The sequence below is a fragment of the Schistocerca gregaria genome, chromosome 4 (genome assembly GCF_023897955.1).
Source record: "Schistocerca gregaria isolate iqSchGreg1 chromosome 4, iqSchGreg1.2, whole genome shotgun sequence".
NCBI lineage: Eukaryota > Metazoa > Arthropoda > Insecta > Orthoptera > Acrididae > Schistocerca > Schistocerca gregaria.
Genome location: NC_064923.1, coordinates 233,436,803 through 233,452,014, shown reverse-complemented (window position 1 = coordinate 233,452,014; position 15,212 = coordinate 233,436,803). Strand labels below are relative to the sequence as shown.

Genomic DNA, 15,212 nt, shown 5'->3' with positions numbered 1-15,212 from the left:
TTTGTGAAAGGTTCTCGTAAATCCATTCTATAAAAGTTTATTTTTAGTTTTTCAGATGTGCCTTAAAAGGTAAGATAAAATTAGAATTTCATCTCACACCTCGTGTCGTCCTCCGCATCCTGTCCTTGCATTGAATCAAAAGGTACATTAAAGTAAAGTTCCCATGAGTAAAGCTAATAATTTCATTTATCGGAGTAAAATAATCTATATGTCATTGCAAAGTTGGAAAATTATTCAGATCAGGACAGAATTTTTGTTAAGTAACAAACAGGGCCAAAATGAGTAAAGTTATCTTGAATGACAATTTTATGCCATTGCACTACGGCTGAGTTGAATATATGTTTTATTATCGGCTAAACGGAAAGGAGTGAACGAGCTAAGTGTACAGACGCAGTCAGATACAGGTTGGTGACTTTCATTTTTGTTATCACTAAACTTTCATGCAGTCAGATGTGTATTTTGAGTATTAATTTTCCAACAATATTTTCATGCAGTGAGATAAAGTTCAGTTTAGTTAAATACGAAGTCACATGCAAGTTTTATTAAAGACTAAAGCAGTCACATGCAGTTCAGTCTAGTTTAAATAGAGAATTTTTTTAACAACACTTTCAATTCATGGAAAAATTGGTAGAAGCCGACCTAGAAGAAGGTCAGTTTGGATTCCATAGAAATGTTGGAACACGTGAGGCAATACTGTCCTACGACTTATCTTAGAAGATAGATTAAGGAAAGGCAAACCTACGTTTCTAGCATCTGTAGACTTAGAGAAAGCTTTTGACAATTTTTTCTGGAATACTCTCTTTCAAATTCTGAAGGTGGCAGGGGTCAAATAGAAGGAGCTAAAGGCTATTTACAATTTGTACAAAAACCAGACGGCAATTATAAGAGTTGAGGGGCATGAAATGGAAGCAGTGATTGGGAAGGGAGTGAGACAGGGTTGTAGCCTCTCCCCGATGTTATTCAATCTGTATATTGAGCAAGCAGTTAAGGAAACAAAAGAAAAATTCGGAGTAGCTATTAAAATCCATGGAGAAGAAATAAAAACTTTGATATTCGCCGATGACATTGTACTTCTGACAGAGACAGCAAAGGACTTGGAAGAGCAGTTGAACGGAATGGACAGTGTCTTGAAGGGAGGATATAAGATGAACATCAACAAATGCAAAATGAGGATAATGGAACGTAGTCGAATTAAGTTGGGTGATGCTGAGGGAATTTAGATTAGGAAAAGAGACACTTAAAGTAGTAAAGGAGTTTTGCTATTTGGGGAGCAGAATAACTGATGATGGTCAAGGTGCAGAGGATATAAAATGTATACTTGCAATGGCAAGAAAAGCGTTTCTGAAGAAGAGAAATTTCTTAACATTGAGTATAGATTTAAGTGTCAGGAAGTCGTTTCTGAAAGTATTTGTGTGGAGTGTAGCCATGTATGGAAGTGAAATGTGGACGATAAAGAGTTTAGACAAGAAGAGAATAGAAGCTTTTGAAATTTGGTGCTACAGAAAAATGCTGAAAATCAGATGGGTAGACCACATAACTAATGAGGTATTGAATAGAATTGGGGAGAAGAGAATTTTGTGGCACAACTTGACTAGAAGAAGGGATCGGTTGGTAGGAATTGTTTTGTGGCATCAAGGGATCACTAATTTAGTATTGGAGGGAAGCGTGGAGGGTAAAAGTCATAGAGGGAGACCAAGCGATGAATACACTAAGCAGATTCAGAAGGATGTAAGTTGCAGTAAGTACTGAAAGATAAAGAAGCTTACACAGGACAGAGTAGCACAGAGAGTTGCATCACACCAGTTTCTGGACTGAAGACCAGAACAACAACAACTTCAGCCTTTTGACTGGTGTGAAGCGGCCAGCCGCTAATTCCTCTCTTGTGTCAATCTTTTCATCTCAGAGTAGCACTTGCAAACCTACATCATCAACTATTTCCAGAATACTTTCCAATTTGTGTCGTCCTCTACTGTTTTTATCGTCTACAGTTCCCTCTAATACCATAGAAGTTATTACATGATGTTTTCAAACATGTCATATCCTTTCTTCTTGTTAGTGTTCTCCATATATTTCTTTCTTCGTCTGTTCTGCGGACAACCTCCTCATACCTTTGGGAACACCGGAACAGAAAAGAATCGCAGAATTTGAGATGTGGTACTACAGGAGAAAACTGAAAATTAGATGGCTCAATAAGATGAGTCTATGTTTCACTACCATATGATGCTGTGCTCCTAAAGAACTTTCTCAGAAATTTTTTCTTCAAATTGAGTCTCGTGTTTAATACTACTATATTTCTCTTGGGCAGGAATGCCTTCTTTGCTAGTAATAAAGTATTTTTTATGTTTTTTTGTTCCGCAGATTGTGGTTATTTTGCTGCCTAGGTAGCAGTATTCCTTAGTTTGTATATTTCGTGATCCCGATTTTAAATTCCGTGCTGTTCTCATTTTTACTACTTCTCCTTACTTTCGTATTTCTTCGATTTACTCTCATTTCATATTCTGTACTCATTAGGCAGTTTATTCCATTCAGCACATCCTGTAATTCTGCTAGAGTTTCACTGAGGGAGGCTGTGATCAGCGAATCTTATCGCTGACAACCTTTCACCTTGATTTTTAATTCCACTTTTGTACGTATTTTTATTTCTTTAACTGCTTCTTCTACATACAGATTGAACAATAGAATCGTTGGACTACATCCCGACCTTACACCCTTTCTAATCTGAACACTTCGCTCTTGCTCTTCCAGTCTTATTGTCCCTCTTGGTTCTTGGACACACAATGTACTACTTGTCTTGCAGTATAGTTTTACCCATACTTTTTTCAGAATTTCGAAGGTTTTGCATCATTTTACATTTATTTCTTCCAGGTCAACAAATATTACGAACATGTCTCGATTTTTCTTGACTCCTGCTTCCATTATCAACCGCAACGTCAGAACTGCCACTCTTGTGCCTTTACCTTTCCTAAACCCAAATTATCGTCGTTTAAAGGACTCTCAGTTTTCTTTTCCGTTCTTCTGCCTGTTATTATTATTAGCTACTTCGATGCATAAGCTGTTTAGCTGATCGTGCGACAATTCTCCAAGTTGTCGGCTCTTGCTGCCTTCTGAATTGTGTGGATAACGTTCTTCCGACAGTCGTTGGTATATCGTAAGTCTCATGTTTCCTATACATCAACACGAATAGTGGTTCTGTTGCCACATCTATCAATGATTTTGGAATTTCTAATGGAATTTTATCCATCCCGTTTGCCATGTTTCATCTTAAGTCTTATGGAGCTCATAATTTCTGACTCTAATACTGTATCCCTTATCTCTTGCCTCCTGTATCTTCGTCTGTCACTCATCAGGCAATCCTTCTCCTCATAGAGACCTTGAGTGTTCTCATTCTATCTGTCTGTTCTCTCTCTCTCTCTCTCTCTCTCTCTCTCTCTCTCTCTCTCTCTCTCTCTCTCTCCTATGCATTCCACTCTTAATGTTACCGCTATTGATTTTAATGCTAACGAAGGTTGCTTTAACTTTTCAAGAGGCTGAGCTAGTCAATCATTTCTTTTTTGATTTCTTCAGTTTTGCCTTACAGCCATTTCACATTAGATTCCCTGTTATTCGTCTTTCTTCCCCTTTATATTTGTGTGCTTCCTTCTTTCGTCGATCAGCTGACGTATTTCTTCAATTAGCCTTGGTTTCTTCGCCTATGGTCCTTGTGCCTACGTCTTTCTTTCAAACTTCTGTGACTCCTCTTCAGCTGAACTGGCTACTGTGCTACTCATTATCGCAGTATCTATGGGCCCAATGAAATTCAAGGGTATTTCTTCATTCCTCAGTAGTTCCGTATTCAACTTCTTTGCGCATCGATTCTTCTTCACTAGTTTATTGAATTTCAATCTTTTCTCCAGTAGCAAACTGTGATCTGAGTCTATTTCTGCTGTTGGTTACGCCGTACAATCCAATATTGACTTCGAAATCTCTGCCAGACCGGGATGTAATCTGACTGGAACCTTCCCGTATCCCCCAATCTTTTCCAGGTACACCTTTTCCTCTTGCCATTTTTGAACAGATAATTCGATATTACTTGCTGAAATTTAAGTATAAAGTAAATTTAAGTATAAAATATAAACAACAGTGATATAGTTCTCACCGTCCCCCATCGAGAAAGAATGCTGATAAACTGTAACTCGATAACGACAATGAGCGGCCAACAGTTCTCGTAATCCAGAGATGGGCGACTACGCATTGAAAACTATCAGACGTTGTGCAGCTAAGTACTATTGAGTCGATTACTATTTGAAAATTTGCTCTAACATAATGTATGATTGACTAATCCGTTAGTGTAATGGTCATTTTGAATTAATGTTAGCAACAGGCCCTATAGCTAAGTTTCCTGTTAGTCCAGTCGAACGCAAAATGACAAATGTGCGTTTCTTTACCATCCCCACTCAGGTTGTTGCAAACGAAGTAATAATACTGAAATTGTTGTCTTATGGAAACGGTCGTACAATTTGGAAAGAGATCTGAGCTAATTGTCGTCCGATCCATGTCCCAAATGTAGTAGGATCTATCAAAATGAAAGTTAAAAAATCGATCTCGTGTGTAATGAGTAATGATGGATACCAAGCGTATACTACAAACATGGGGCAATTAACAGCCTGCTTCATGTCTAAAGAAACTGGTAACGTTCAACAGGACTGTCCCAGATGTAAATTCCAACTCAGTCTAACTACATAGAAAGCTTCATTTCCTGACCTTGTAGCAGGAATACCCAGTAAACCGATAGCAAAAGTGCAACATCAACTGGAAGTAATTCAGTTGCTGTTAATACTGCGGAAACTGGAAACAATAATTTCCAGTAGTTCCTATACGCGGCTGGAATCGATACAGTATTACTACAGGAAATCGAAACAGAGTATAGAAGAAATTGTAGGATATAACGTAATTCTTAACATATCTGAAAGTGCAGATGCAGCGATATTACCACAAGACTGCTTTCAAGTGGCGAAACTGGGAGACTATTAAGCGTTAGAGCGATATCAATACAAAAAGAATATACAATCTTTGTAAATGTGTGTGCTCCGCCTGATAGCAGTCGTAGAGGAACAAGGACCAAGTTATTCGAGAAGGAAATTAAGTCTGTTTTACAAGGACGTGGAACAGAATCGTATTTGGCAGTGATTTTAATTCAGTCCAAAATCCATAATTTATAGATGTGGGGAACTCGAATACATGATTACAAATTCGAATATGACTGAGAAGTGGGAGGCAAACAAGACGAATACTTATTAATGAACAGCTACGTCATTAGCCATTCAGCGAGCAGAATAGCCCGGATGTACACTCCTGGAAATGGAAAAAAGAACACATTGACACCGGTGTGTCAGACCCACCATACTTGCTCCGGATACTGCGAGAGGGCTGTACAAGCAATGATCACACGCACGGCACAGCGGACACACCAGGAACCGCGGTGTTGGCCGTCGAATGGCGCTAGCTGCGCAGCATTTGTGCACTGCCGCCGTCAGTGTCAGCCAGTTTGCCGTGGCATACGGAGCTCCATCGCAGTCTTTAACACTGGTAGCATGCCGCGACAGCGTGGACGTGAACCGTATGTGCAGTTGAAGGACTTTGAGCGAGGGCGTATAGTGGGCATGCGGGAGGCCGGGTGGACGTACCGCCGAATTGCTCAACACTTGGGGCGTGAGGTCTCCACAGTACATCGATGTTGTCGCCAGTGGTTGGCGGAAGGTGCACGTGCCCGTCGACCTGGGACCGGACCGCAGCGACGCACGGATGCACGCCAAGACCGTAGGATCCTACGCAGTGCCGTAGGGGACCGCACCGCCACTTCACAGCAAATTAGGGACACTGTTGCTCCTGGGGTATCGGCGAGGACCATTCGCAACCGTCTCCATGAAGCTGGGCTACGGTCCCGCACACCGTTAGGCCGTCTTCCGCTCACGCCCCAACATCGTGCAGCCCGCCTCCAGTGGTGTCACGACAGGAGTGAATGGAGGGACGAATGGAGACGTGTCGTCTTCAGCGATGACAGTCGCGTCTGCCTTGGTGCCAATGATGGTCGTATGCGTGTTTGGCGCCGTGCAGGTGAGCGCCACAATCAGGACTGCATACGACCGAGGCACACAGGGCCAACACCCGGTATCATGGTGTGGGGAGCGATCTCCTTCACTGGCCGTACACCTCTGGTGATCGTCGAGGGGACACTGAATAGTGCACGGTACATCCAAACCGTCATCGAACCCATCGTTCTACCATTCCTAGACCGGCAAGGGAACTTGCTGTTCCAACAGGACTATGGACATCCGCATGTATCCCGTGCCACCCAACGTGCTCTAGAAGGTGTAAGTCAACTACCCTGGCCAGCAAGATCTCCGGATCTGTCCCCCATTGAGCATGTTTGGGACTGGGTGAAGCGTCGTCTCACGCGGTCTGCACGTCCAGCACGAACGCTGGTCCAACTGAGGCGCCAGGTGGAAATGGCATGGCAAGCCGTTCCACAGGACTACATCCAGCATCTCTACGATCGTCTCCATGGGATATCAGCAGCCTGCATTGCTGCGAAAGGTGGATATACACTGTACTAGTGCCGACATTGTGCATGCTCTGTTGCCTGTGTCTATGTGCCTGTGGTTCTGTCAGTGTGATCATGTGATGTATCTGACCCCAGGAATGTGTCAATAAAGTTTCCCCTTCCTGGGACAATGAATTCACGGTGTTCTTATTTCAATTTCCAGGAGTGTATGTACCACAAGACTTATTAAGTAACGGCACTATGTCAGAAAGCTGGCCTGTAAATTTCTCCGATCATTGTGTTTATATCACCAGAATCAGTTTACAAAAGCAATCTAATTGCCGTGGAAATAGGATGCTGAAAATTAAATACTAACAGAGACGAGGACGAATTATGGTCTCGGAAACATAAGGAAGTACCCTAGCAGATTAAATTGGCTTGCGGATCACGCGAAGCCCAAAGTACCGAACTTGCTTTGAGAATATGGATACTATAGATGTGAGTGGGATAAAAGTACAGAAGAATTTTTATTTCCTGTGTCTCCGAGAACTGTGCTACAATACACAATATTTAACCGCAGATTAAAGCACAGATGATGTCAGTAGAGAGAAGAGAACTAGAGTGTCAGAGGCGACGTCAAGAGTTGACAATGTTATTCAAGAGGAGAATACTTCTCTCTACCACCTAATTCTAATATCAGAGAGAAAGAAACACAAAATAATAAAGAATCTCAAGAAACAAGACTATTAAACAGTAAGCTCCCGTCAAAAGCGGTGTGCTGCAGCATTCCCGTAAATTGTATGCTGCTGTAGACGTAGTCGAGAATCTCGAATCAGTTTTTCTGGATGATAGTGAATACGTGCTGACATCAGCAGACAATTCTCTCAGTGAAGCATTTACGGAAGAGGAAACACATGAAGCCCTAATGAGAAGCCCGAAAGGTAGGTCACCATGTAAGTCACCAGGAATAAATGGTGTAGCTGCAAAGGTTTACATCACTTATTAAGATATATTGAATTAAACGCTCATTAATGTATTCAGTGATGCATATAGTGTCCAGCAGCTCGCTACAAGCTTTCCCGAGGGTTTCATCGTATTAGTAACCAAGATATACCCGGCAACAAACATCGAATCCCTTAGGCCCATACCCTTGATGAACACCGACCACAAAATACTAGCCTGAACACTAAACGCAAGAGTAAACGATGTAATAAAAAACATGACAGGAGACTACCAAGCGTGAGAAGTCTCCGGACGCAGCACAGCCCACACCCATATAGAGTAACGTGACATTGAAGCAATCACTCATATCTGTAAAACAAGGGGCTCTGCAATATCTATTGATTTTTCGAAAGTTTTAGACCGGATCTCCCATAGCTTTCCACTGAAAGCAGCGTGAAAATTTGGTATCTGAAACAAAGTCCTTCAAACTGTCAGCCATTTCACAAGGAGCTCAGTTCAAAATCATGACCTGTGGGCAACTAACTGGACCACTCGATGTCGCTATCGATGGCACTACAAGCAACTGCGCTCGAACCTTTTCTAAGGAAATCCAAGACAATGAGCTCGGGGTAAGGTTTACTGCTGGCACAACAGCTATGATTACCCACTGTACCAAAGATACGAAGTTTAAGGACAAATACGGCGTCAGACCTACAAAAGATGAGAACTACCACCTGGCGATCGATGTTGAACAAAGTTAGGGTCAGCATACAGTTATATATCAAGCAAACTCTCGATATGATCCACAAAGTGAACTAGTTTGTTTTATAGTTCATCTTATACAAAATGTATTACACAGCGGTCATTTTGCCGGTACAAACCCAAATAGCCAAAAGTCTGCTATCAGTGTTTGGATATTTAGTATGTGGCGAAAATGTTTTCACGGTAAAATACAGCACACAAATATTAATCTTTGAAGAAGGTGAAATCAGATTAATCCTTATTAATGCAAAATGCAAAGCATCACTAGTACACAGAGTCCTTAAAAGATCTAAATTCAGCCCTACAGGCCTAACAAGTGTACTTATAAAAGCAGTTCAGCCAGCAAGACGGATAGCACCCTTTAATATTGGCAAATCATTCAACCTTCAGCTATCCCTGAACCGCCATAGTCGAGGAGAGATTCATAACCCCGGAAGACAAAAAGAGATGGTATCACAGTATTAAGAAACGTTCAGTTCATAACTGGAATGAAAACTAAATACGCTCATGTCAATTAGCCTGATGTGCGGAAGAACATTTATAACATACAAAACCCTTCAGATGTTAGGACAGAATGTAACTGTTATATGTGTCGACAACCGTTATGTTCCGAAAAGCCAAACGTTACGTCCTCGTTGTTAATGATAAATGGGTGGAAGGTGCCCAAAGAATTCTATCTCCATAGGAATCTGCGCAGGCAAACAGAGATTAGTTGACGCAAGTGCATTTTAGATAAATATATTTTACTGGATCTGTTCTGAAGAACTGCTACACTGTTGACAACTGCTGGCAGCCGTAGCTAGCGATAAGCAGAGACCCGACGTGCCTCTATGTACACTGAAAGTTTGCTCGTCGGACTAGCTATCAACAGCTCGGTGCTATATTCGGCACCAACTAGCAACATGGAACTAATCGTGACGTAGCAGAAGGTGCTCAGGTGCCCGCCGCTCATGACACCATCCTGGCGATCTTCATTGGTCGGTGACTTGGAGGTACTTCTTGGTCAAGTCATCCCATTGATGGTAATGTTCAAAGGGACGCTCGCAGTGCAAGGAGGAACCTTCATCCAGTCGCCGGCTCCGGCAGTATTGATAAGCTACGACACTATAGGCAGCGTGTCGTAAAAGTTGTGATTCCAGTATGTACTAAGTTATATTCTATCTAACTTGCAGATTCACCACATTTATAAGTGTAAAGAAATGGATCTACTTATACACAGATTCACTTGTCACCACGAGCCTGAAACTGGTCTCAACAAAACTTACGTCACTACTGCAGACGGCACAGCAGTGCGTTAAGATACAAGAGACACCATAGCAATAGCGATAGACTGGGCAGAAAAAGAATGTGGTAACTGAGCCGTGGTTCTTTTATAGCTTTCCGCCGTCGGTTGGAGGCCAGACGGTATCGTTTAGTTTGTCATAGTTATGTTGCTTGTCTTCTTCACGTATTGACTGGCGCCACTCGTTTTCGCAAGAGTTGCCTGTCCGCTTGTGGCAGCAGCGGCGGTTATCGATTTATAGTAACTGTTGCCCTATCTTTGGGGCGACGTCGTTGTTTTTCCGGATCATGTGAGTGGGCCAGTTCAGTTGGGGACTCAGGAAGAGCCAGATCTGCGCAGTGCCACAATACGCCAGGACCGCTGGCGGCACACATGGACTGCCGGATGAAGGGGCTGTGGTCTCGAGGGTGCACGTCTTCGTTGTAAAACAGATCCAGGAAGTTTTATGATGAGTGCATTTCCATCCAAGTACAGAAACCTCCACCTTTGTGATATCTGGCCATTCTCCAGTGACTTGGGTTCGTGTGACTGCTCGTAGTGTCGCCGAAGCGAAGAGCAGCGAGTGGAGTGCTTGAGGAAGGCGGATATAATTAGCTTTCCTCGACTTCTTATTACTATTTACTGCGTTCAACTTGTTACAATTTGTTAATTTCAACCAGCGGTAGTTTTTCTTGCATGGTGGCCGCTAACGCCCCAGTTACCTGCCCTGGGGGTTAGTGTATGTAACGGCAGTGTTCGTTTCCTCGCCTTGCCGCTACGGTCCGGTAAGGCGTGTAGTTTTGACAGCTTTCTTGATTGTAGGCCGGTTGGTGACTCTTATACTCTGGTGGTTGTGGTTCCCTTCTCGTCCCGGGCACTCTAAACACAGTATTCTAGGGACGTAGTGCAGACCGCCGGTTCCGGCTTTGGCGTATTGTTCCATCGTTGCATTTGGTTTATAGGACGTCGGGTAGCTTCAGCAAGATTATCATGTCACTCGAAAAACTGCCACTAGTCTGAGTTACCATCTTGTGAAGAGAATACAACTCTTGGCTGCTTATCTCATTGCTCGCGGAAGTGTTTGTTGCCAGATCTTCTCAGGGGTCGATTCCTGGAGCACTCCCTGTGGCCCCTTGGTTCTTATAAGACATGTGTGTTCTAAAAGGAGATGTGATGGCCATTAGTTCAGTGTAATGCCCCTTCTGTCCACGCCTTCTGACGGAATAATCTGTCTCAGTACCCTTTAAGGAACTTATTTACTGGTCCTTGTGATTTATTATTTTATTATTTATTACAATACCTTGTAATGTCTACATTAAACGATATATATGTCTAGTTAATAGTTCTGGTCGCCTTCTGGAATAAATCTAGCATTGTAGTGTTCAGTGGATGTCAAGGGCTGTGTTACAAGGTTCACCACCATCTTATTTCACCCATTTGGTGATCAGTTGCTTGTTTTTTAACTAACCTTTGCTACTGTATTTGCTGTTTTACAACAGGTTTCTAAATTTTTTATATTATTGCCGTCTCTGGCGTGCAAGGCTGTCAGCCGTGATTGTGGTCACTTGCCATAAAATTCTAATTTGGTATTTGTATTTACGCAGTAAGCTTTTATAACCTTATTTAGTGCCATTCCTGGCATCTGATGCCGTCTGCAGTGTTTGTGGCGACTTGCCTTTAATATTTCAATACTTGTAATTTGTAAGTTGCAGTGAGGTTTAAACAGTTCTTAATTTATTGCCATTCCTGGCGTGTAAGGTCTTCTGCCCAGATCCCTGTGGCTTCCTTTTAAATCATTATCTACTGTATCTGTACGTAATGGTGATTTGCTAAATTGTAATTCACTGAAAATACTATTATTCACACAGGAGTTTATTCCTTCAGTAATAACGTGTGGTATTTTTATTTATCGTTGAGTTTGAAATTACTGGTTTAAAACAATTTGTAACTCTAAAATGGAACCAATAGTAACTGATTACGACCCTGTCCACAATCGTAACCGAATCCTGCCTACGCTTGATTACCATGTTTCAATGATCTGACTATCGGGTCATTTCCTACACTATGGGATGACATCACACACACCGAGTTTAACGGGGTAGAAGTCTAAACTGACATTACGTTATGAACTACAGAACATACGAAATTATGAGAATTGTTTTGCAAACTACTAATGAGCATGTTGTTCCTGCATCTGATATATAAAGACCAGTGTATATATTGATGAATCCTCTCCTTTTACTTTGTAGTTAGAGCAATTCTTTTTGTCATTATGTTACTTGCATTTTAAATGCACCTTGTCATCTCGAAGTAGGATATAGGTGGTAAAATGAGAATATGCTTCAACGAAAGAAAATAAATTACTTCATTTATTCCTCTAATTTTGCTGAAAAGAAACAAAAATCTCAGTTTCTGTAGAGGACAAGTTACTGGGCTTAGACAAAATATCAGGATTCTTTCTATTTATGAAGAAGCATACATTTGATTTTTAGAGGGTAGAGAGACATAAAGGAATTCAGAAGCACACGAAGAAATTACTTTACATTTTAAGGTGATGGGTTCTAAAACCATGAAAATGGCGACTACTGTACTATTTCTTTTCTTTTTTAGTTTCGCGAGATGTAAATTATTCGTTATCACTTACTATACATTTAATAAGTAATTTATTTCTAACAAATCAAAAAACGAGAAGTTGCCACATCAATTTAAATAAATTAATAATAAAATTTAAATAATTAAATTTAAAAATTTAAAAATGTAAATAATAAAAACAATAATTTAAGTTCATTATTTTCTTCCATGTGCATTATTGTTTCAACGAACAAGGTAAAAGGCACAGATTTCAGGAAAAAGAAACAGGCATCCAACTTGACTGTGATGCGGAGAATTCAGCGTGTTCCAGGACTGGAGATACGTATGTGCAGGTAATAAACCGTACTGACATAACTGTGTTTCCTGAGATGATAAGTGATACGTTATGAATGACCTTTGTACACGAGGCTTCCAGCCATATGAATCCAATTCATTGCTTATCAAAGGAGAAATCGTTTGTAACTGTCACACGAACGCGTTCATGCTATTGCAGATAATGTGAAATAATTCATTGGAAATAGTCCGTCCACATTCGTGTGAAATCTGGCCTTGCACGCGGTAATTAGTGTAGAAATACGTACAACTCGTTGAACGCGCAACCATCTTAGTTGTTTCACGTCAAAATGTAACTTTGCAGCATTATTGATGCGCAAGTTTTAGAGGCGTTTAGATTCACAACTATGAGTTACATTTGATAATGCCATCTCTCCAAATGACAGATGTCAACTAAACACTAACTAGAACCAAATATTCAGCCCGATCTCTTGATCAAAATCCCATAGATTATACCTATGAATGCATGCAATGTGTTCTTTTGGGCATTTCAGAAGAATAGACACAACCCATTCACATATCTGATAGGGCTCAATGGGCCATGTATCCATCAACCTCAGTGCGGATACCCCATTATGTTCGACCTCCTGCAGGAATCTTAAAGTAGCGAGCATGGAGCACGTGGACGTGAACTGCGAATAAGTAGCGTAATGTGGGAATGTTGGCCGGCCAAGAAGTATGCTGAGATGTTGATGTTGTTATTGTTGTTGTTGTTGTCTTCAGTCCTGAAACTGGTTTGATGCAGCTCTCCATGCTACTCTATCCTGTGCAAGCTTCTTCATCTCCCAGTACCTACTGCAACCTACATCCTTTTGAATCTGCTTAGTGTATTCATCTCTTGGTCTCCCTCTACGATTTTTACCCTCCACGCTGCCCTCCAATACTAAATTGATGGTCTCGTGATGCCTCAGAACATGTTCTACCAACCGATCCCTTCTTCTGGTCACGTTGTGCCACAAACTTCTCTTCTCCCCAGTCCTATTCAATACTTCCTCATTAGTTATGTGATCTACCCATCTAATCCTCAGCATTCTTCTGTAGCACCACATTTCAAAAGCTTCTATTCTCTTCTTGTCCAAACTATTTAACGTTCATGTTTTACGTCCATACATGACTACACTCCATACAAACACTTTCAGAAATGCCTTCCTGACACTTAACAAATTTCTCTTATTCAGAAGCGCTTTCCTTGCCATCGCCAGTCTACATTTTATATCCTCTCTACTTCGACCATCATCAGTTATTTTGCTCCCCAAACAGCAAAACTCCTTTACTACTGTAAGGGTCTCATTTCCTAATCTAATTCCCTCAGCATCACCCTACTTAATTCGACTACATTCCATTATCCTCGTTTTGCTTTTGTTGATGTCCTTCTTATAATCTGCTTTCAAGACAGTGTCCATTCCCTTCAACTGCTCTTCCAATTCCTTTGCTGTCTCTCACAGAATTACAGTGTTATCAGCGAACCTCAAATTTTTATTTCTTCTCCGTGGATTTTAATACCTACATCGAATTTTTCTTTTGTTTCCTTTACTGCTTCCTCAATACACAGATTGAATAACATCGGGGAAAGACTACAACCCTGTCTCACTCCCTTCCCAACCACTGTTTCCCTTTCATGCCACTCGACTCTTATAACTGCCATCTGGTTTCTGTACAAATTGTAAATAGCCTTTCGCTCCCTGTATTTTACCCCTGTCACCTTTAGAATTTGAAAGAGAGTATTCCAGTCAACATTGTCAAAAGCATTCTCTACGTCTACAAATGCTAGAAACGTAGGTTTGCCTTTACAGAATGAGATTTTCACTCTGCAGCGGAGTGTGCGCTGACATGAAACTTCCTGGCAGATTAAAACTGTGTGCCCGACCGAGACTCGAACTCGGGACCTTTGCCTTTCGCGGGCAAGGTCTCTACCAACTGAGCTACTGAAGCACGACTCACGCCCGGTACTCACAGCTTTACTTCCGCCAGTATCTCGTCTCCTACCTTCCAAACTTTACAGAAGCTCTTCTGCGAACCTTGCAGAACTAGCACTCCTGAAAGAAAGGATATAGCGGAGACATGGCTTAGCCACAGCCTGGGGGATGTTTCCAGAATGAGATTTTCACTCTGCAGCGGAGTGTGCGCTGATATGAAACTTCCTGGCAGATTAAAACTGTGTGCCCGACCGAGACTCGAACTCGGGACCTTTGCCTTTCGCGGGCAAGTGCTCTACCAACTGAGCTACCGAAGCACGACTCTCGCCCGGTACTCACTTCTGCCAGTATCCGTCTCCTACCTTCCAAACTTTACAGAAGCTCTTCTGCGAAACATGCAGAACTAGCACTCCTGAAAGAAAGGATACTGTGGAGACATGGCTTAGCCACATCCCCCAGGCTGTGGCTAAGCCATGTCTCCACAGTATCCTTTCTTTCAGGAGTTCTAGTTCTGCATGTTTCGCAGAAGAGCTTCTGTAAAGTTTGGAAGGTAGGAGACGGATACTGGCAGAAGTAAAGCTGTGAGTACCGGGCGTGAGTCGTGCTTCGGTAGCTCAGTTGATAGAGCACTTGCCCGCGAAAGGCAAAGGTCCCGAGTTCGAGTCTCGGTCTGGCACACAGTTTTAATCTGCCAGGAAGTTTCTGGTTTGCCTTTGCTTAATCTTTCTTCTAAGATAAGTTGTAAGGTCAGTATCACCTCAAGTGTTCCAATATATCTACGGAATCCAAACTGATCTTCCCCGAGGTCCACTTCTACCAGTTTTTCCATTCGTCTGTAAAGAATTCGCGTTAGTATTTTGCAGCTGTGACCTATTAAACTGATAGT

At 41.9% G+C, this 15,212-nt stretch overlaps 1 non-coding gene across 1 annotated transcript; it reads right to left on the bottom strand.

The window, feature by feature from the left end:
* Positions 1-14,569: 14,569 nt before the first annotated feature.
* Trnas-cga (transfer RNA serine (anticodon CGA)) lies at positions 14,570-14,644 on the bottom strand. The gene has a single exon. It is a non-coding gene; the product is annotated as a tRNA-Ser (tRNA).
* Positions 14,645-15,212: the final 568 nt, after the last annotated feature.